The following is a 24221-nucleotide window of genomic DNA, read 5'->3' on the forward strand; positions in this document are numbered from 1 at the left end:
ACTGCAGGCCTCATTGCAGTCTTGGTGTACGGCAGGAGCCGCTGAATTTGGCATTGCACTGTAGAAACCGTCGCTGTCAATATTTTCAGTTGCATCTCTATCGTCATCCTAGGACTACAGTGCTAAGCATTTGCGTTAGCCAGCGCAATTTGGTGAAAATGATGCTTTTTTCTGGTGTACAGTACTGTGGTGTGAATAATTTGTATTTAGAAACTTGCGCGTTTATGAATCGCATCTCCGCCGAGATGTTGCTATGAAGTGTTTCAACATGTTATAGGAAAGCTGCACGGTGGGCATCCTGGTATTTATCTGCTTGAGCATCACTGACCGCGAGTTTCTAGCAACCGTCAATTTCTGTTCCTGTATATTTTGATGTTGGGACATATTTTGAAATTTTTAGTTCTCTACACTCCTCCTTTCTCTTACGTTTAGCTGCTCACCATGTTTAATAATATGAATTCCATCGGAATCATATAACGCAGGATGAGGGCACTTTGTAGGCAACCACAGTCTTAACCTTGCATATTTCGAGAGGTGAAAAATGTCGTCTGGTTGGGCTCCTCAGCCTATACGTGTCTATCTAGAAACTCTCATATTGTTCCTCTTTTCTGACCAATTCATCACGCACTCTGAGGGGGATTATATTTTTCATGCAGATTTGGTTTAATTACTGACAGTTAAGGTTTCCTACTAGCAGTTTCCAGAAGAAAATTACTCTCTCTTAAAAAGTGAAGGCATTAATCCTAGCCAATTTTAATTACCAACACTGCCAATTTCCCCCCCCCCCCCCCCCCATCGTCATCTAAATATGTTATTTGTAAGTCACTGATTACAACATAAATGCTCTGAGAGGCTCATTACGATGAGATAGAATGGATAGATAGTATGGATAGTACAGATAGTAGTGACCGCCTTTTTAACTTTCTTAACAAGGAATATAAATGCGACTAAATTATCTTAATTTTACAGCTATGTCTGGTATTGTTTAACTCCATGGTCGCAAAACCGATCAGCATTACTTTGACGGGCTGAATAGACTAATGTTCCATAACGGAATTTTGCGTTTCATAGCTCATTTGACACTGACTCATTACCATCAAAATCTCACCCGTCATCATAAATATCAGTTACGAGCATTGCGTTCGGTAGCATCAGCATCAATATCATCGCTCTGATTATTACTATTAGCATCAACCGAATTGCTGGTTATGCCCTTGACCATCAGCATCAACATGGCTGCTGAGGTATTCCCGACCGAAATGCTTTATGTAGCACCGATTTTGCCTGACAGTCGGGAAAACGCATCAGACTGAGTTTTTTGGGGCGAGCGATGGGAGGTGAGGCAGGAAAATGTGGACGTCGTGTCTCTTAATGCAAGAAGCAAGGCTGTCATTGTGTTAAAGGTTCGCGTATAAAGGCAGCAGCAGGGGGGTTGTGTCACCTGAGAAATAAGAGAAACGTTGGGATCAAGGAAAATTTAGCGAATTGTACAAGTTGTGCGTGCTTCAAAGATGCTATATTGTCACGTTGGTGTTAAGCGGCCGAGGGTCAACAGCGGCGAAGTCCTGGACGTGCTCTTCCCCAAAACTTCTTTCACAACACACTTGATCTTATGACAGTCCTGATCTTATTTCGCCTTCATTCTAAAGAAAACCATCGCGAAGAGGACGTCGTGCTTGGTAGAAATGGTCAAGCGAGACTTACTTCGGTTCCACGTTTACACCAAGAAAATAAGTGTACAGGAAAGGTTGACGAGCTGCACATTGCACTTGTGCACCAGAATAGGAAGAGGTCTGAGAGTTGGCAAAATTATTTGGGCTGCGAACATTCTGCGACATTCGGTGCGCAACAAAGATGCACCAATTGTGCTGACTTCAGCCATGTACGTAGAAAATGCTGCTGGGTGAGCGATATTAAGAGCCGCGTTTCTTGAATTCGTGCAACGAACTACGCTCGTGAAGGTGCGTATAGGGTAAGGAACAGCATCAATGTTTTATAACTGCTCATCATTATAAGCAGTCCATCTACAGTTGCAGGGTTGAGGCCGCTCCCTTGTCTTTCCAGTAAACGCTGAGATGGCAGCTGCGGCCACTTTATCCCCGCAAACTTGCTAATCTCATGCCCCAGCCTGTCTTACCGCTACCTCCGGCTGCGTTTGCTCTCTCTTGGGGTTCAGTGCGTTACACTTAAAAGACTGTCAGTTATTTCGCCTTCGCATTGCATGCCCTGCTCAATCCCATTTTTAAGCATGAAATGCTTTTAGCTCCCGTTGTCGGCAGTGTGGTGACGTCACGCCGAGACCGAGAGCCATCATCCGGGCTCTGAAACGAGAACATCCGGGCACCGTACGAGACTTAACGAGATTGAACGAGACTCTCTAAGCCCTCCTACGCGACCGGCATGCAAGCGTCGGTTGGTCTCCAAAGGAGTCACAAAAAATAACTGCTGCCAGTGCCTTCTCAATGTTTATCAAGATATCAGTCGAGCTGTGCGTTTGATAATGCACGGAATTATAATTTCCGATTTCTAATAACGCGTGTAAAAAGCACATAAATGCCACGATACACTTCGTTGTCATACGTGATCTCTTAGGGGCTTCGCGCATCGAAGCAAAGCCGCGCAGGCGCACAGGGGCCCGGGGGAGAAGCGCTGCGTTCAAAGGGCAAGGCATCGCGCCGAACGGGTGGTGGCGTTCCTCCCTTCCTTTACGGTGCGGTTCGGGTGTCCACCGAGATGGCAGAGAATTACTGCGCCATTTCCTTTCCTCAAAAAACCTTGCGTTCAAATGGCAAGGCATCGCGCTGAACGGGTGGTGGCGTTCCTCCCTTCCTGTACGGTGCGGTTCGGGTGTCCATCAAGATGACATTAGGCCCGTAAACATTTCATGCTTACTCTACTCTCGGTTACGGGAGAGGCAGAGATTTTTATTCTTCGTTTCGAACAGAATATAAATTTTTTCCCTTTGTTATTTGACCCAGTCTGCTCAATTCCTGTCTCTTAACGTTACGCCTATCATTTTGCTTTCCGTAGATTGCTGCGTGGTCCTCAATTTAAGTTGAATCCTTTTCATCAGCTTCCACGTTTATGCCCCTTGGTTGATGACTAGTAGGATACAGCTGTTATATAATTACCGCAGAGGGATGGAAGTAAACTGCAAATTATGAACCGAGAGTACCTGAGGAATGCGGAAATGTTTAAGAAATGGCAGAAACCTAAGCAGTAGGTTCCATCTTGAGGGTATAAAGCTCAGGTTTCGTTTGCAAATATCATGTAGAGAGCGCTCTTTCAAGAAGGACTTTCTTATCGCACACGTTGGCCCTGCAGCACGGATATATCTTGCGACGCTGGGTTCTTTTGTTTATTTGCGCGTCTCCTTCAAGTAGCTTCGAAACACGGTAGCGAGGACAAAAATGAACAGAACAAACACCACGAGCGCTAACGTCCAACAAAGTTTATTGTTCTCAAGCAGCACATTTATACGCCAGAAGAAAGCACGTTGTCAGTATTGCACAAAATTATCGCGTTCGCAAAAAAAGCAACCACTTTATCACTGAGAACGATGGAAGGTGTGCTAACACATGTATGACGTGGAATAGTTATCTTCTCAGCTTCAATGATTTCTCGTTCTAACCTATCTGTACTTGTTGCTATGACAACACATTTATCCAGAAAAGCTTTGTATGTTTTCGTCTGGCACAAAAAAATATGTTCAACCAGTTTCCCTTCTTTCCTGTTCTTGATATTGCGAGCATGATCCATTAGGCGCTCATTGAGGCACCTTCCTGTCTGCCCTATATATTTGCTACCACGAGATAAAGGAATCTGACACACACTACCCCTTTCTCGCAGGCTACGTACGCTTTCTGGTGCTTTACTGTGCATCCACGTGGCTTGCTGCTAGTGGCTTCCTGTCTGCCCTATATGTTTGTTACCGCAAGATAAGGGAATCTGATACACGACCCCTTCGTCGCACGCTACGTACGGTTTCTGCTACTTGCCTGTGCATCCAAGTGGCTTGCTGCTAGTTTTTAGCAGTTTGCACAAGGTAGCAAGTTTTTTTAGGGGCCGAGAACATAACACCACGGTTGTATTCGCCCTTTGATATAATCTTTATTTGCATAAGATTTCTCACAGCCTGAAAAGATTAGGTCAAAGGGCGAATAGAACCGTGGTGTTGAGTTCTCGGCCCCTAAAAAACTTGCTACCTTGTGCAAACTTCGAAAAACTAGCAGCAAGCCACGTGGATGCAGAGTCAAGTACCAGAAACCGTATGTAGCGTGCGATGAAAGGGTCGTGTATAAGATTCCCTTATCTTGCGGTAACAAAAATGTAGGGCAGACAGGAAAGTGCCTCAATGAGCGCCTAATGGATTATGCTCGCAATATCAAGAAGAGGAAAGGAGGGAAGCTCGTTGAAGATATTGTTTTGGGCCAGACAAAAACATGCAAAACTTTTCTGGATAAATATGTTGTCATATCAAAACGCAGAGATAGCTTAGCACGAAAAATCATTGAAGCTGAGAAGATAATTAGTTCAGGTCACACGTGTGTTGGAACGCCTCTCATCTTTCTCAGTTATAAAGAGCACGCTTTTTTGGGAACGCGATAATGTTCTGGAAAACTCACTACGTGTTTTTACTGCCATATAAATGTGCTGCTTGAGAACAATAAAGTTTGTTGGAAGGTAGCACAAGTGGTGTTCCTTCTGTTCATTTTTGACCTCGTCTTTGGTTGCGCTACAGTGTTTTAAAGTTATGTACCACCAACAAGCCCAAAAAGCCACCTTACTGAACTCTTCTTCAAGTAGATGAGAAGAAAATACTGTTCAAGCAGTACAAGAAATTTTCACGGATACCGACTGACTCCTTCTTCAATCATGTCTGTGCTGCTGAAACGAACTTAAGGCAAGCAGAGTGAGAGAGAGCGTAAATTAGAATAGAGTAATTCGCAGAAGTCCGGTATTCGGGCCCCTAGTCCAGGGCTGCGCTGGCGGCAGCTGACTTGCGGACTAGCTGAATGATCCAGGCTTGCTGGTCCAGGATGTTGCTCGTCAGGGCCTCCTCCCACTGCTCGTGTGTCGGGTATAACACTATTGACTTTATGTGCGGTTTGTCCTGGCATTCCCAACATGTAACGCAGTGCGGACGGCCTGCTCTACACAAGGACAGTAACTTGGGTATTGTGTGGGTGTGATCTTGTTTGATATGTGTTTGTATTCTCCTCCAGTGAATGGCAACAGTTTGTGTGGCGGTGAGAAATGTGTTCTCTCAAGCCTGAGGTGTTGTAGCCTTTCACCATAAGGTCCTAGGAGGAGGTGAGTAGGGACGGCGGTCCGCCCGGTTAGTTAGCGCTCTAGTTGGAACATTCGACATCTAGTTTCCGGCTTGGCCTTCGTTACCAGGTGTCCATGTTGTTCTGTGTGAGTGCGAGAGTGTATTTAATAGTGTGCTCACCCTTCCGTGAGGTTTTCCAGTAAGGTATCCCCTGCAGGCTTGTTGGGACTCCGTCGCTATGTGCGATGATTTTTCCTGTTGGTCTTGAGTATTGCTGGCGATGGCCAGTGATATCGCTTCCGCAGGGTCTTTGACATAGATTGAAGCCCTGATGATTGTTCTCATCTGGTTGTCGACCGCAGTAGTAGCGAACCTGCCTGGCTCGGCATAGGCCCCGATGTCCAAGTATACCGCTTCCGGTTCTTTTATAGTTTTTTTGCAAGTGCTTTGACCCTGGCTCGACTTCTACGCTTCTCCCGTTCGTGGAGCATGTAGTTGGGTATCGGGTTTAAATAGATTTTCTCTCTTGCATGTGTCGCCTTTTGGGACTTGCTTTCACTAGTTCGTACTACTTGCCATAGCCCCAGTCTTGTCAGAACAAACAGAAGATCAAGCTGGCAGGCCCCGTTTATGAATCTTAAGGTTTCCTCGACAGAAATGGAGACAAAGTAATCACGTGAAGGACTTTGGAAAGCTAGTTTCCCTTGCAAAATCGCGGTACCACCATTTCGCACCAGTTAAGCCAGAACATGAAGTTACAGCCAGTAGATTACCATTACGCGATCCCTTGCAATGCATGTTTATTTACTTATTATTCTTTAGTGACCTCGTGTTGGGGACATTATATGTGGAGTGGGCAGCTGAATGAACGGCAGTACAAGGCTTGAATCCCGCATTGCTTACGCACTGAAACTAAAAGTTGTGCAACCTCTGCATCAGATTTTGACCCAGCTTTTGCCTCGTTCCAGTGGACGAACAAGATGGGAGAGTTTTCATTCATTTAAAACGGAGGTGGTTTTGCTGCTCAGAGAGAGAGAGAGAGAGAGAGAGAGAGAGTGATAAGTGCTAGAGGAGAGGCAGGGAGGTTAACCAGAAGAATTTCCCGGTTGGCTAACCTGCAATGAGAGAGGAGGATGAGTTCGACATAAAAGGATAAGAGGTGCCATTAAGCCTGAGGACATCATCATCATCATCATAATCATCATCATCATCATCATCATCATGAGGAAGCAGAGAAATAAGGTCCGTAGCAAGCACGACAGGCAATGACAAACGCGCCTGGAGGAGTTGAAAGTAATCTTGCAATCTGTCTTCTGCAGAACTCAGCCTAGAGAAAACTTAAGATAATAATAAAAACTCATATCCTTGTGTTTTTTTTTCACCTTCCGCCAGTATAAGTTTTGTTGGTAGATTAGGTTCGTGTATGCACAGCTTGTTTTGTATATAAAAATTAATTTCATGTTTGCAGCTAGGGTTGTATTGGGGATGTGGGCTTGTGTTCTGCCTGTCTGCCGGTGAAAAGTAACTATAGCTTCCACCACAGGATACACTTCCTCCTTGCGTTTCACCTAGGCGCGTGGCATGCAATCGTCGGATGCTCTAAAGCGCAGGAACTGTCGAATTATGAAACGTAGCTTGCCATTTTTAGCTCCGCGGATCCAGAAAAACGCTTTTTGATTCCATCGTGTAGAGTTTCGCTTTTATGGGTTTTTACGTCCCAAAGCGACTCAGGCTATGAGGGAGGCCGTAGTGAAGGGCTCCGGAAATTTCGACCATCTGGGGTTCTGTAACGTGCACTGACATCGCACAGTACACGGGACTCTAGAATTTCGCCTCCATTGAAATTCGACCACCGTGGCGGGGATCAAACCCGCGTGTTTCGGGTGAGTAGCCGAGTGCTATAAGCGCTGAGCCGCCGCGGCGGCTTCGTGTAGTGTTTCATCTCATAAAAAATATTTGTTTTTATGCCATCTTGGTCAAATCCGCATAATTGTTGTTATTGTGTGCATTGGATTTTGCGTAGTTTTATTGTTGTTAAAAACACAGTATTTACAGTTGGTGACATGGAAACGAGATCGAATAACAAAGTGACGACAGAAAAAAACAAAAAGAGTAAGCTAATTCAACTGAAATAGCGTTATTACGCTAGCGCCAGGCATGCAGTTTTCTTGTGCACTTTTTTATGTGTCCTGGATATCTCTTTTTCTATGACCTCCTACAGCACTCACACGCGCGCAAAAAAAAAGCGTGTTATCGTATTGCACCTCACGACAAGGTTGAAAACAAGAACGCAAGAATAAACGTTCACTTTGTGCATTATCTAGCTCGGCCGGCGTCCTTCCCACTGCTCTGGGCTCAGTGCATTGGGGCAAATGTTTCGGAGTGGAGCTTGCAGGCAGCGCAGTATGCGATTTTTGTACTGCCAGAGAGCGGCATGTCGGAAGTCTGCGTGGTCGTTTTCCTGATCGACGGCTGTGGTTCGGGGTCGCAGAAGTAGTCGCCCAAAGAAATGTCTGTCTTGCACATCCCCGAACGGTTTTGCGACTGGAGTGTATCCATGCGAAAGAGCAAGTTTCTTAATGTTGCTCTGAGCGCACTACTCACTTCGTTTAGAGTGAGAGAAATTCAGTCGAGGGAAAGTAGCCAAGTTGCGCACAACGAGATTTCCGCCTCTGTCGGAAGCGTGACAGGAGAGGAAGGCTGTAGCACGGCGGAAGGACAAGATCTAAATGGCAGTTGTCGTTTTGTGGGAACACAGTTTTGAAATTCTGAACTGTATGAGCGAGATGAAGGAAGTATGGAAGTGTACAAGAGTTATTGTGTTCTTGGACACGCAAAGAAGCAAACAGCGGGTGCAGATGCGACTTTTCAGTTCTTGTATGTAAACTAAACACTAAAAAGCGCTTTCTCAATGTTCTAAAATCTAAGTTCTTTCCTCTAATAGAGCTTCAGTTGGCACGTGTTTTGAATGATGACAGTGGTACTAATCCCACTGTCTTCTACTCATAATGGTGGGTCCATATTGGATGTCTGTAGGGATGAACAGCGGACGTAACTGCCAAATGTTATTTTTTTAATCAATAGTAAGGCGTCATAACATGACTTCATCCGGCGCGGTAAAATGTTGCGTTAAGGTTATGGAAGGAAAGAAAAGTAAATTGCCTCTGCCTATGCCACTAAGTACCGAATGTGACGTACAAATTCGTTTTCAGGTTCAAATGTTTCTTAGTGTATATCTGTAGATAAAGGTTAAATCAAAGCGAGTTCGTTCGTATTCATTGCAGCGGCAACACACGGAAACAGCAGTCTATGTACCGCCGCCGTTGCGCTGTTCCCCCGCAATATCTGCGGGTGACTCGCTCAAATCCAAAAAGGTGGCGGCCATTTGGCTGCCTCCGTTTGAGTACCGCGTAGTTAAGACACGGAAGCGTGTTCGTTTATTTCTTGGCCAACATGTAATCATTGTAATTTTTGCTTTTATTGCATTCGTGCTACTGCAGGTAAAATGGAAAGAAAGTGGCCATTGTGCTTGCTATTAATTCGGGTGCCTAATACAGCCTCGCAGGTTTTCTTAGCACATTATGAAACATGTTAAGTTCTTGTGTATTAAGATAGGACCTTCCCAGTTAGGAATTGGGCAAACATTAGTTTCTTTAAAAAAAATTATCAGTCGAATTGTGTATTGAGGCCGAATGCAGATATGGACGCTAGCATGACGTGCTTCGGTACAGCGCTGCTCTGCTAGGTTAAGGTGCTTTGTTTGTGTGTGTTTTTTCATGCAAAAGTGAAATGGGGACATGGAAACACCTGCCATAGCACCTGCCTTGTGCCACTGCGCCACTGCTCACCTGCCCACCGGCTACAGTTTGGCAGGTAAGCCACCCAGTAGGCAGGTTAGCAGTGGCGCAGGAGCACAAAGTAAGTGTTATGGCAGGTGTTGCCAGTGGTGAAACTTGGGTTGTACTGCGACCCATGTTGCTCTTCCCGAGCAGCCTCTCACCAATGAATATGCTGCAACCTGACACGGTGAGCAGGTGAGCATCCTGCCACAAAACCGGTTTCAGACGGGCGGATGGACAAGCGGGCGGGCAAACGGGCAAGCAGGCGGGCGGGCGGGTGGGCGGGCGCTATAATTGCTAGTGCACTTAAATATTGAATTAGAAAAGGCGGGGAAGTGTCATGTAGCACACATTAAGGTTTACTATATTATAAAAGAAGATAATGCTCAAACATTTTAAAGAACTAGCGCCTATTTTAATCGTAACCGGTGCAGTGCTCCTGCTCCTATTCGTTGCTACGGTGTGTTCCCGTGTAAGAGAGATGCCAGCAGAAATATCGCGCTTAATCCCCCGGAGTATCCCCTATTCGCAGAAAAACTATGCGCACCCGCTTGGCCTTGCGACAGAATCGCTTTGTTGAGACGTTTGTTGCGGACTCCTGGTACGCAAATACACATCTTTTGAGGAGCTTCTTTAATTGTACTTCAAAATGCAACACTACCTACCTGAAATAAGCTGCGATAGCACACACAATCGGATTGTTCCACTAGGTATTTACATTTAACAACCGTGGTCATCCAGGAAGCCATTGGCACAAAAAAAGAAAGGCCTCATAGCAGGCATCAATTGAAAAAAAAATGTTTAATTTTGGCGGAAAAAAACACATCTGCCTTTAAAACACTCAGGCACCTAGATTGAAACTGTACAAGAATAGACGCAAAGGAGCCGTGAGAAAATATGTAGACAAAGCACCATACGCAAGGGCATTGAATTCCTGTCGTGAAGTGTTTTTCGTTACCTGTGTGATATCTTTCTATAGTTGTGGCAGCTTCACCTCTTCGTTTTCCTACCATGGTATTTATCCTGGCTACATTACACGGTGATAAATTTTCGATTATGTATAATGTTTCTCTACGCTGTTTGGTGGGGTCAACGGATTTTGTTTAGCTGACAAAAAGTCTCGAACCATCCCTCTCTCTCCCTCTTTTATTCGTCTCCTGCCTATGCCACATGTGGGACGGCTGCTGTATTTCTCTTGATGTTTTAATATGTACTAACGGGAACGGATGTCTTCAGCACGCACGAATGGCGATGTGGGCGAATTGAGGTGATGTATGCAAATTGCAGCCTAATTAATCCATCCTGCAGTAAAGAAAGGGAGTCTGTCACCTCCACTACTTTTGTCTCGAGCAACCAGCCGACAAAAAACATTTCCATTTCTCTGGTTGCTCGTACTTCCGGAGGACATTTGTCCGGCAGTACGCCTTGCCTTAATTTAGTTACTAACAATCTAATGCGTTCTTGGTCCGACAGTGTGCCCTGTAATTTCTGTCACTCTATGGATTCGTCCCCAGCAATCTTTACGTTAGAGGTGCCTCATGGTTGGTTTATTAGGCTTTGCTGATCGACACTGCTACTCAGAATTTGCTCAGATGCAACGTCTGTCTCGTTAATAAAATGCATTGAGAAAGGGTTAAAGGTGCCCGGTGTAGATAACTTTTCATCACAGCTTTACATGAAAGGCACCTTGCTCATTGGCACGTATTGTTCGGTGGTAATGCCTGAGAAAATCTCTACCCATATGTCTGAGGTTCGGGATTGAGTTATCGGCACTGCTTGCGGCAAGAACGATAATTGACTCCTAAACGGTGAAGCTGAATTTCGGCACCAAGCAATTGCAGGAAACAGGGCAATAAAAGCGCACTTCAAAGCAGCTGTATCAGAAAACAAAAATTCTGCTGCAGGGAAACGAACAGGCGTTTCTTCGAATAAATGCGTAAGGGCTCTTCACGGGAATGACTGCACTAGAGACCTGAGGTGTTGAAACAGCGCCACAGGAACACGGACAGCATGAGCGCACTGAACAGAAGCTCAGGTTGTGCTTCCGAAGTTCAACGACTTCTCGATCCTTGGCTTAAGCCAGCGAGGCTAACCGTATTACCCGCACAAGTTAGGAGACGGCGCAGAAGAAGACATCCTAGACCCGTCCTTGTTCGATCGCGGGAAATAACAGTACAGCGAGTGAATGTGTGTCACTAGCTTGAAATGTTATTCCGGACAAACTAGTCGTTCTTACCGAAAATATTTTATACTTTCTGCGCATATTTGTTTGAGGAGATGAGAATGTTTCTTTGTTTTATTTTGTACAGTTCAACGCATGCAGTTTTTCGCTCTCTCTTTTCCGCTCTTTGGAATGAAATGTGTTTGAGGGCATACTTTGCGTGCAAAAAAAAATTATCACCATGAAACCAGGTTTTTACGAGGAAATACTAGCGCATAATATCCACCCTGCGGAAAAAGCCAGATGTGGAGCATAATTGTCGGCATCATTTACATGCTGGCTGCTTTTTCTAGTCTCGCCTTGGTGACATGTAGTATGTTAGCTTTAAAAGTGACAAAGGTCTAAGTGAAGGTTCCTGAAAATTTTACGGGGTGGGTGCTGCGGGAAAAGAAAAGATGGTAGAAGCCATTTTTAAAATTGGAAACAATGTTGAACAGAGTGGAGCCACATCCTTTGACCTCCTCTCAAGTGGCTTGTACTCATATAAAAATAGCTCTCATGTCTTCTTCGCAGGTCTTATTAGATATGCGGAGAAGAGCTCGCCTTGCTAACTGCAGCCAATGACCTCCTGCAATAAGAGCAGGAGCCTTCTTCGGCTCCTTCACAAAACTTTCTTGCAAAATATCCTACTGTATGGAGCAAACCCCACTCATGACCTTATGGCAAGTTTGAGAAAGAAAACAAACTGCAGGGACATTAAATCGAAAGGAAAACAAGCACTAAAACTTTGTTCATGTAATAAGGGAGTAAGTACTCATTAGCATCCGTCCAATCACAACTGTGCAGCTACTAAGGAACGCTAAATAGTTTTCACAGAAACTTCGCAAACGAGGCGGTATTTCTCCTGGTCCGGGGACCAAGCCCGCGACCTCCGCCGATCCAGAGCAGTCCGAATAAGCTGCCGCCGCAGTGGCCTAGTGGTTTCAGCATCTGCCTCACATGCGGGATGTGCGTGATTAGATTTCCAGTGCCGCCGGCTACCCGCCGGTCATATAGTGGTCACACGCTCTCTCCTGGCCCGGTTCGCGGGTTATTTATAATGAAATGCCTAGGAATTGCCTCTCTGACCTCACCATGAGTTCACGAAAAACACCTTATCAATGTGCTCTTTGGCAACGTATGTCCTTGCGCCACAAAATTCATCATCATCATGTGCCAAATAAACTAAACAGAACGAATAGCAAATGATAGGACAATACCGAGTTTAATCAAGAGCTCAAGGTCGGAATGCTGTTATTAAAGTCATTAATGGAATCTCCCTAGGTGGTGTAGGTTTGTAATAAAGGGGCCGTCATTAGCATCGATCGAAGCGCCACCATGCTGCTACAACATTGGACTAACACCGTTCAAACTTTAAGCTGCTGATCGAATGTGGTCTCACACTGTCATCTGTGAGGCGTTCTGATTCCTTAAGTTGGCACATTGCCTCAGATAGGCGGCGGACTCTTGATCGATTCCCGGACATGGAACGACGTTTGAACTGATAAATATCATTAAAAGATCAGGATTTCTTTTGCCAGCCTCATGGCTGTGGCTGGACTACCACGGGGATAACTTTGTTTAGGCTACAAAGCAAAAACGTTTTGATGCTTGGTGCCTATGTCCGAATGGTTTAATTGAAGCAGTGCAACATGTTGACTTGCATATCGACGGAACATAAGGATTTGCACACCGCAATCAATGTAGTTAAGAGAGCTATGGAGCCCTTATAAAAATGGTCTATAGACAGTCTATATACTCCTTATTGACTCTATTGACTTCCTATAGATGTTGCTTTTTGTCTGTTTATAGTCTATAGACTGTCTATAGACAAAAGTCTACTAAAAGTGTATGGCCATAAATCTATAGATTGTCTAGACAATCTATAGACTGTCTAAAACTTTTTTGTAAGGGAGGATACTTCTAAGCAACTGCAGACCGATATATCTTTTGCTGGACTGTTTCATGCTGCGCTTGGGCGTCCTGAAGATCCGACCATAAGCTGTAAATTTTTTAAGCTGTTAACTGGAGGCATGCATGGGTATAAGGGCACGACAAACATTAAAAGCTTAGAATATATATATGTAGCGAATTATAATTTTACTGTTGTTTCAATAATTTTTTAATCATAGAAAGTCAAGAGCAACTCATGTAAAACATAATTACCATGTAGTGGCTTGGGATTTATGCTCACTGGGGCAAGAAAGGTTAATTTGGCTTAGTAAGATCGTCCATGCTCAGTTGAAGTCGCACTAATTGATTTTGTCCTTTACAGAGTCTAAATATTGAAAAGTCGTTTGAAAACAGCAGGCGTTCTCTCCATTAGAGGTACCACAGATTGGTCCACTTTTTATAATTCAAAATGTTTAATTGTATTTTTGGCTCTGGCACGCTCATCGTACAGAAAGAAAATGATGACTCGTTCCCGTAACCGAACCTGAGAAGTGATTCTGAAAATTGCTGACATCGCCAACTTTTTTAGGGCGGCCGAATTTACTTACCTCTTTCCTCAAAAATTGCAGGCAACCACGAAAGAAAGATAAAATTCCTAGAGGTCATGTGACCATGCACACAAGGCGTTTTCTTGTACAGGTTGTCTTGCGACTGCCTTTACTGCCCAGTGCTCTTCGAGACGAAGCATGAGACGTCGACACTACGGCTGCCAAACTGCGTTGTGTAAGGATGTTGCTTCCCACTCGTTCGTCCTCCTTGGCTTCTTCTTTGGACGAAGGGACATGAATTTTCTGTCCTCATTTCATTTCGCTATCAACATTATTTTCCTAATATTTAGCACCCACTTCCAATCTACAAGTTGAAGAAACTAAACGGTAACAGACAAGAACATGGAATATTTTATAGCTTCGTGCTTGATCCACTTTGCGTTGCTGCCGTAGAAAACCTGCAAAAACATCAGTTCAGGATCTCAAAATTGGAGCGCAGGAGCTTTAGATATAAGTGTTGCAGCACATTTTTCAGAGACAAAATAACACCCTGAGCTCTAAAGTAATCTTACAATCTAGAAAATTTTGCGAATGAAAAAAAAGCAACAGCGATAGATTAGCGTCTGCAGCTTGTCTGATGTAGGCCGCTGGTTTGGCTCTCCTCTTGCTGTTGAATGCAAAAAGACGGATGAGGGGTGAAGCTTTTAATGACTGGACACGATTAGCTGTAATGGTAATTAGATTATTCGGGTGCCACGGTCTGGCTAATAATTCATCTCTCAAGTCTTTGCAAGATACCGCGCGATGGGCTTTCACGCCACAGAGTAGAAATTCTGGTGAAACGCGCATAAGTTGTCAAGCACAAGCGATGGCTACAGCGATCCTGTAATCAAAAAGAAATCTTGCCTCGAATAAGATCTACCTATGCATAGCGGTATCCCGTAGCGGAAAGACGCAGTGCTTTCTGAATATCGAATTTTTAATTGTCGGTTTTCTCAAGTTCCAGTCGCCTGGAGTTGCTAAGAAACAAAGAAAAAAACAAAGTATACTTGCACTTTCAGTATCTTAAAATGAAGCTCGCAAAGTACAAGAAAAACGACAGTGGCAACAACCATCAGCTTCGCGCCTCTTACCTGACTACTTTAGCATTTTGTCTTCCGATGAGGCATGTTGAGAAGCACAGCCATAATAGGCTTGAAGCTAGCTGCCGGATATGGACAGAAGAGGTTGAAGTTTCAATTCAAGGCTCGAAATCAACTTTCACTTAAAGAACAAAGAAAACTTCGACGTTGTGAAAGCAGGTTTTGAGTCAAATCCATATCTTTTGTGCAGGACAGACCACACATTTCAAGGACCTTCTTTTTAGAGTTCTGAGAGTGTAATCACAGGTTAATGGTGTGCTTAGAAAAGTCGTCAAAAGCGCTGAAAAGTTTTCGAGCCCGATCTGCAAGTTCAGGCAAGAATTTAGTAAAGCAATACGAAAAAGGCGTTTTGATAACCAATCCACTAATTCTGAAAAGCGAGAGACGTGTCGTGTAACGATCCTCTCGGCTTTATTTTTTTGTAAATGTCCCCTAGCGGGTTTTCCCGGTTATGCATCCTTTATCACTCTCAGTAATGGGAAGAGCTTGATTTACGCACTAATTTTGTACCGCTGTCCCAGAAAACGAGATAGGCCCGTCGTATTTCGCACAGGTTCCAACCCCGTAGCGAATACGAGCTCTGTTGCTCCAATGCTTCTCGTATACGCTATCACACATGAGGCTACAGAAAACAAAAAAAAAAACAATTGATGGGCCGGCAAATCGGGCCGTATATAATTTGAAATATAATAACAGGTGACTAGATAAGGCGGCCTGGGGTAGGGACAGTTCCCGAGCAGACGATTCTGCCAAAAAAAATGGGCTGTAAACAGAGATGTATCGATGTTTCCTCAGATGCAGAAGCCGAAATCAATCTCTGCTTTGATAGACGGATGTCACTGAGCTTTTGTGGGTCACATTGGAGTCGACGATTTTTGAATTCGAAGGTGTTTTGCCGAGCCGACAGTGGACAGGGGTGATTACTGACCGTCCCCCGCCTTCGCCACTACCTTTTCCATTTAGAGGTGGTAAGAAGTATCTGTGCTTCAGGATGAACGCAGTGGAGATTCAGGTGACTGAAAATCTTCAGCCCCGCAACCTGAGTAGAAAAGGAGTTATGTCCGACAGTTTGGTGCCAGGTCTATAGGCGTCATTCTCCACGGCAGCTGCACGTTGCTGCTTCATTTGCTTTAACAGGTAAGATGGTGACAAACTGAAAAGCACCTGAAAAGAAACCAGGACGTGGTGCGAAGAATTTGGTGAGGCGAGTGCGCCGTCGCCTGCTTTGAGGGTACAATAGCAATGCAATTCTTAGCTTCCAAGCCAGCTATTGCACAAAAGTTACTACTTCCAAACTACGTATGTGTCTGTCGAACCGCTGGGGACGCCGTAAACTCGCTGCGACACCAATTCATCTCCATCTATCCGGAACTCCACTTCAAGAAAGTTCGATAGCCAAAATATTGGGCTTGACGATTCACGAGTCAGGAACAGGGACTGCTTGGCTTTCTCGAGCTAAAAAGCAAGCGATTCAGGCGTTAGGTCTGATTAGACGAATTGCTCCTAAAACAGGCGGCGCCCGTTCTAATGTTGCAAGGCAGTTGGTGCGGGCGGTTGTGCAACCGCGCCTCGTGTACCAAGCCCAATTCCTGCATTTGACAAGGGCTCAGTGGGATCGCCTTGAAGCCGTTAATCGAGAGGCAATGAGGGTCATCACTTGCCTTCCCCGCATCACCCCGATCGTGGCGCTCCAAGAACATGCGCAGCTGAATACTCTAGATGAGCTGGTGCAGCAAAGACGTGATGCTCGCCGGCTTAAGTCTAACCTTACACACGCAACGTGTGCACTCAGGGCGTATCCTTCCTCGCACTCCATTCGACAGCCGCCTCCGCCAGTTCTCCCTCCCTGGCATTTTGTGCAGCTAAGCGATAACAAACCAACTGATCTACGTCGGCCATCATCTACCCTCCCGGCGGCGTCATTTCGCGAACGAATTACACAGGAAGACGCCCATCTGCCGCATGGCTCCATCGTTTTATACGTTGACGCAGGCAACCAGGCTTGCGAAACCACTACTGCAATTTACTGCACTTGCAAGCCTGCCCTCAACAAAACGTCCAGGTTTCGCTTCCCAGAACCTCCTTCCTCCTTCTGTGCGGAGATGCTTGCCGTTCAAGAGGCACTGTGCAAAGTGGCCGCCATTCCCCTACTACCGACGGCTCGCATTGTCATCCGCACCGACGCTCTTCAAGTCATACGCCTACTACGACGCGTCAGTCGCACCCCAGGCATTTGCCAGGACATCCATCGTCTCGCAGCACGCATCCCGCAGCCAATCCGAATTCAGTGGGTCCCACGAGACCTCCTGAGTTCGCAAAGCCGTGCAGATTCTTCGACCCACCTTGTGACCCCAACCTCGTCTTCGCCTCGAGTCCTAACACTGGATGACACCACCCTCCTTTTAACAAAAAAGGAACACCTCCGGCGCCGCACACGTGCTCTAATCCCTCCGTGTGCGGTAACCCTCCCCCGTGGTCTTACCCGTGCAGAGGAGGTTGCGCTTCGGAGGATCCGGGTCGGGGTTGCCCTAACTCCGGCCGTTACACGAAAGTGGCCGCAATTCGAAGGTGTATTTCCCCGCCCCGGGTGTCCAGTCTGCAAGAACAGAAATCTTGAGGCCGACAACACAACCTGCTGTGGGTTTGCCCGGCGTTGAAGCCGACAAGAATTCGGCATCTGGCGGAAGCGGGTCTTTCGCCCGATAATAGTGCTGCATACACCGCTTGGACACAAGGACCTCATCATCGTTCACTGCTCGATTTCATTAGATCAGCGAACCTTTACTCATTTATTTAGGCATCCTCATTTATCATTACATGCCGTTTTATGCCATGAGGCAATCAACATCGCATTAAAAAAAACTACTTTCTTGGCGATCACAATGTTTAAAAGTGAACGTTCCGGGTAAACAGTTTAGACATAGCCAGGAATTAACGAAAAAATTTTCCATTGCATTTGGTTGCATATTGAATAACTTATTGAACTCTTTGATGCGTAAATGCTCAGTTTGGTACTTGTTGATTATTTTTTGGTGGAACAGTTTTGGAGATAAAGGGTTAAATTCACCTCGACTGGCATTGATGGCACAGCCGGCAAAGAGCAGAGCTTGCTTGATGTGGATCGTAACGTTGCAAGTGATGCCTCTAAAAGACAGCGAATGAACAAAAATTCAATAAGGCAACAACAACAAACAGCTACAGTTTTCACTTCATTGTTTGCCAGAGAGCGAAATACTGCAGTTCGTTCTACTTGTCTGCGCATAGCAAGATGAAACCGACGTCCATGCTCAACATTCTCGGACAAAAATTTTGAATATTGAAAAATCATAAGATGCCGTTATGGAAATACTGAAGACAATGGTCCATTCTTCTGATGTGTAACAAAAACTTTCCCTTAACGTGTTTCCATCGTTCGCATCGAGCAGTAAACACTGCCGTAGAAAACCAACGGGGAGCGCTTTTGACGATAGCAAAAACGCTAATAACAAAAATAATTCTAGACTGCCGTCGGGTGGCTGGCGGATATATCGATTGTTATACTGAAATCTGACAATATATAATAAAAACTGAGTACATAAAGCGTTTCCCGCACAAAAATGGTTTTCACCAGAATTGTTGGGTATGCATGGTGTACGTTGGGGAGGCAAGTAAATTTTAATGCGGCTCCCCGGCATCTCACAAAAAAAAAAAACCCTGTGGCACGAACATGTTCTTTAGCGCAAGTATTTTCGCTTGAAACAAAACATTATCTTGCAACTCTGACAAAATTCCACAGTAATACGAAGTCTCGCCATGCTTGATGATGCGCTTACCCAATATTCGTGAACGCTTCTCCGCTACCGAGTCATGTAGCGTTTATAGGCGGCTTTTGGGCATATTTATGGGAGCCCGTAATTGGTGTCGGAGAATGGATTTTGCTTCTGCTCGTAAATTCATGTTGAACTCCTTGCTTCAGCCTGAGTAAGACACTATAGGTAGCTATGGCTTAGATTGATTTAATAACTGTTTGGTGCTGCTTAATTTATCTAAAACACTTTTTCGTTCCATTATGTTTTAGTTTTAAGCTCAACATCTATAACTGTCCTGTGATTGCGAAGGTGTTTGCTTTTAGGCTTAATTATCAGTTCAAATATATACTTTTGAAGTCATCAACGGCAGCCTGAGAAATAAACTTGCTTAGTATAACAACTTGAGCATAGCGAGGGAAACAAGAAAAGGTTCCGACAAAATCATGCAATAAAACAACGAAAAAAGTCTTTAAATCTGTTGGAACTTGACAATTTACAAGCGCCCCAGTTTAATGAAAAATGATAGCAGTCCCTTGTTATCAAATATGTTGTCAGCATGGTGCGACAAAGAAAAACAGAACTTACTGCAGACATTTCAGGAGCTCACTGTGATAAACATAACAAACACCATTTGATAAAAGAAGGAAACGTTGGTTCCTTGTAACCAGGATGTACAGCGCATCCGATCCTGTTTTGCTGTCGCCACGAAGCCGTCGAGCTAGGAGCGATGACCAATGCGAGTTGAACCCACGTCTTACCTCGGCTTTGCGTTTACGACGGGTTGTAAACTTCAGGAAGAGACTGGACCGAGCTTCTCTGAACTCCGGGCGATGGCGACCCACAGTGCAAAGTACCTTTATAAATCCTAATCGCTCTCACCTAATAGTGTGCGCAGAACTATTTCTAACCTCTGCTTTCCGAAGGTTAATTTAGTGTGCAGTTGGGAAACTTGGAAAATTGGTTCACACAGAGCTGAGACACCTCATAAGATTAAGTGCTAGTGCTCTATAAGTGTTTTTTCTTGTTACTTTTTGTTGTGCAAGTATTCAAAGAAACTACGCAGCTTTGATGTTTACCAGAGACTGACGAGGAATTTTTTATCCTCTTGAAAAAAACGTTAACACCCAAACAAAGCGGCAACACACCATGCCATGAACAAACTAAAAGAACCGCACCTAAGCGGTATGCCAGAATTATTTTGTAACAGAAGAGCGAGAATACATTCTTAACCGGTATGATAGTTGTACGTACGAAATAGGAACCGGAGAAACGCTGATCACCAAATATTTGTTGATGAAATTATCCAAGAGCAAATTATTGGCGAGAGAAAGGGTGCTGTTTGCTTTATTGATGCTTTTAGTTGCACGCGCTGTTCTGTAAGCTATTTCAGACACATTTCCAGATAAGCGTGGCAATTTAGATTGCGAGATAAGCGAAATTAGGCAGTTCTCCAATTGGGCTTTGTGTTAGGTGCCGGAAATGTGAGAGAGGAAGCTAAGAAAAGACGGGAATTGAGTTAAGGAATGGAGAAGGTGCTCCATTTGGCGAAAGATAATTAAAAAAATAAATAGCTGAATGCCGAGGAGAACGAGCACGCGGGCGAATATTCTCAATAGTTCGAAACAAATAAATGCAGATCAAGCGGAATGCAGTGCGTTCAGCAACGTTGCACTAGAGTATGGAATATAAAGGGTTTGAATTAGAGGGATGAGAGTTAAGAAAGTGAGAGCATTAGCACCCTTGGGAAATTTATGTGGAGGACGATGTGACCTGTGTTCAAGTTCTGTTCTCTTTTTCACGAGAAAAACGCGCACAAATTGCTGAACAAAGTCATTTTAAAGCGACAGCTGTTAGTGAGACGTTTCACAGGCTTTCGCTTCAAAGGCGGCGTTGTAAACTTTAGAAGCCGAGAGAAGCTTTAAAAATGAGTCTTACGAAGCGGTGGAGTTTTTCAAAGTGATGCATACCGATACAGAACAGCTACTGTTGAGACCAAACGAGCGTTTTCTAAACCAAGCAATAGCGCAGTGGGCGAAGGTGTGCAAAGGCTACGCGAAGTACGCACTGAATACAGGAGAGAGTGGAATATGAAGTGACCACAGGCTGAAAATAATCGATTGCGATGTTGGAACATAGTACGATGACTTCCATAAGCGGTCAGAACGAGCATGAAACGACGAGCATCCCTCAAATCTAAAAAGGCCGATGTGTGATGCGATATACGGTCGTGTTGAAGGACCTCAGGTGGGCGAAATTACTCTGGAGTCCTCAACTACTCCTCTCTCTCTCTCCCTTTGCCTACTTTATTTTTTTTGTCTTTCATCCGATCGTCTGCGGCATAGTTGAAGTGTCCATGGAGAGTGCGACATTCAGTTCGCCTTTCATTTACTCAGAAATCATTTATATTGCCATTCAACACAACATTAAATCCGCAGCACTACCACAGCTATACCTTTAGCTCCCATGATACCCTCGGAATGACTTCCTTAATGATCATGGATTAGAAGGCAACGCTAACAAGGCGGAAGCCCATGGAACGCGCCTGAAATCGCCCGCTACCCGATCTTCCATATTTCTCGGGACCTGGTAGGGCTGGGTCAAGTTTGGTGGTAGGCCAGCTCGAAAAAGGCCCCCCGTCCTCCCCCTCATCCGCCAGAACGCACGTTCCGCGTCCCCTCGTTCACCCATTCGCTCCCACATTCTCGGAAATAAGGAAGTCGACGCTCTGTCGTTGTCGGGACGCATTTTCGCCATCTTCGAGCAGCAGTGCGGCAGGCCCTCATTAGCATTCGCATTGAGCCCATAAGTTTCCGGAAAGCGGGTAATATAAGACTCGTCTAGGCGGTGCACTCCTTTATCTTCCAGGCGGTGACATCAGTTTTAAATTCCAGAATTTCCTGATTCCCGACATTTCACCTTAATCGCCTTCTACGCGTTTGCTGATTTGGCTGCTAAAGTCTAGATTCTGAATTGTGTGGAATTAAAAGCGCAAGATTCGAATATGCCCTACCGCTATAAAAGTATTGTAGCGCCCGGCGGCGCTGGCGCTGAGATCGGCGTTCCCGCGCTAGAGGAAAATAAAGATGAACAGCGCGTGCTGGGCGCGCACGCCCGGCACGGGCAGTCCGGAACTAGAAGCCTGCCACGCTGGTCGTCTCTCTCTTGTGCTCTGCCGCGACCCCGCTAATACCTCAACAGTGGTGACCTGGCGAACTGTGCCTTCTATCTCAGCGGCGTTCCAGCATGGCGTACTGGCAGCACCGAAGTTTCGACCCGCCGCTCCCGGCGTTCCGGCCTGCAGGCGTCGGCGGGTGGTTCGCCCAACTGGAGGCTGCGATGTACCTGAACGGCATCACCATCCAGCCGTTCAAACACGAAGTCCTTTGTGACATCCTCCCGGCCGACCTCCTGCGTCGGCTCACCTACTCTGCTTTCGGCGGCCGGCCATACGATGAGCTGCGTGCGGCCGTCTTGGCCGACTTCGGCGCCTACTACGTTCCGCCGCCGCTCTACGACGCAGCGGACCCGTTTTCGCCGCCGCCAGCCTCTGGCCCTGCACCGGCCTCGCTCGCGCCCACGCAGCCTTCATCAGAACCCGGCCCGCCTCAGCAGCCCCTCGCCGCATCGCCGCCACTCCAGTCCAGCGTCTCCAGCCCGGCTGTCTCTCTCGACGCCACACCAGGTGGGATCCGCACGAGCTTCGCCTCGCGTCCTCCCACTACTATTGTACCCGCGTCTCTGGCCCTGCCTCTTTGCGCTTCAGTGGCGTTGTCGCCAGAGACTCCTGCAGCCAAAGACGACTCTGCGGCAGCAGCCGTGCCGAGGCTTCCGGCATCTCCATCTACCTCGTCACTACCGCCAACAGCTCTGCAGGCCTCTGCTGTGAGGTTGACGCCGCCACCGCAGCATATGCCACATACTAGCCCCACTACCCTGGCGACCACACCGCCTGCCCACGAGGCCCCACCCCAAGCCCTCAGTACGGTCAACCGCTTCTCGGATTCTGACCCTGGCAGCTCGACTCCGCCGCAGCAAGCGTCTGCTTTGGTGCCTGACTTGAGCCACCTTCGGCACCGCATGGTCGAGCTACCCACACCGAGTAGTGCAGCCACTGTCGAACCACCACCTGTGCCTGTTGCTGTCGGCCAGCCGTCTGATGTAGCAGTCTCCGCTCCACGGCATGTCACTGCCACAACCTCCTGGCAGCCACCTACAGCCAACCGTGCCCACACGCACATCAGCACTGGCCAGTCGCTCAGGACTGTCACTCCCGCTTCGCCCAAGCACCTGGAATTGAGCCCAGCGACTTCCTCCCGCATCGTCCCAGCTGTCACCGTTGTGTCGACGGTCACACCACAGCTGCTGTCCGTCCATGGAGCCGTTTCGTCCGCTCCTGTGCCTGTGATCGTGTACTCGGCGCGTCAGATTCCCATCGGCATCAGCTGCAACGTTCCGACACTGATGACACTTGTGCCAGTTGGCAGCACTACAGTCGGTGACGGCCCACTCATGGCCTCCCCTGCCCCGATGTCCATTGTCAGCTCGACACCCTGCATCATTCGCCCATTGCGCAGCAGCCAGGCTCGTCCACCTGAGCCCGCGCACTCCACCCGACAGCTCTTCCCGGCCCCTGACATGAACTTACTGGACACTTCTTCTCTCTTTCCCTTCACCGAGCGCACATTCCGACGTTCCGTCTAGGCGGGGGCCCTGTAGCGCCCGGCGGCGCTGGCGCTGAGATCGGCGTTCCCGCGCTAGAGGAAAATAAAGATGAACAGCGCGTGCTGGGCGCGCACGCCCGGCACGGGCAGTCCGGAACTAGAAGCCTGCCACGCTGGTCGTCTCTCTCTTGTGCTCTGCCGCGACCCCGCTAATACCTCAACAGTATCTTTGTCATTTGATGCATATATTTCAAAGACGATGCGAGATTTTGTCGGGGGCGTGGGATGATACTGATGACAAACAAACGTTCTCAAAACGTTTTGCGACACCTCTGATGGGCTGCCCTCGCAATGAATGTAGTTTTTATGAAGTACAAAAAATGAGAACAGGAAAATTCTGGTTCCTTCATGAAAGGAAATTTTGCGCAGCATTGTTGACGATAATTAATTCGTACCTTTGAGGCTAAACTCATGCCGCCATCTATTTCAGCCAGTCGTTGCAGAAATTATATTAGTCTCGACGCAATCACCAGCAGAACAGGTGTGAATACCGGACCAGGATAAAAAATTATATTTTGAACTCCAAGTTCTCAGTGCTGAATACAGCTGTGTGGTATCAAAGGGATGTCAGAAGAGTAAAAAAAGGCATAAAACCAAACTTAGCAGGAATAAAAATAAAAATAAATAAACAAGAATAAAACAGCAAAAATTAAAATATATTCCTCAAATTTTGCTACTATGTGCATTGTTGAGACTCTTTTTGTGGATGCTTATTTTTTATTAATATTTTGTGATTTCTATTTATTTTAGTGCAATATTTTAACCTTGTACCAATGCTTTGTACTAATTCCCCCCCCCCCTCCCCCCCATGTAATACC

At 46.2% G+C, this 24221-nt stretch overlaps 1 protein-coding gene across 1 annotated transcript in view; it reads right to left on the reverse strand.

Annotated features, from left to right (window-relative positions):
* LOC149360209 (uncharacterized) overlaps positions 1-24221 on the reverse strand; it is a 99032-nt gene that overhangs the window by 31192 nt on the left and 43619 nt on the right. The gene's annotated exons all lie outside the window — the stretch shown is intronic.

Source organism: Amblyomma mixtum, chromosome 2, assembly GCF_055824585.1.
Source record: "Amblyomma mixtum isolate Tamu chromosome 2, ASM5582458v1, whole genome shotgun sequence".
In the NCBI taxonomy this organism is placed as follows: domain Eukaryota; kingdom Metazoa; phylum Arthropoda; class Arachnida; order Ixodida; family Ixodidae; genus Amblyomma; species Amblyomma mixtum.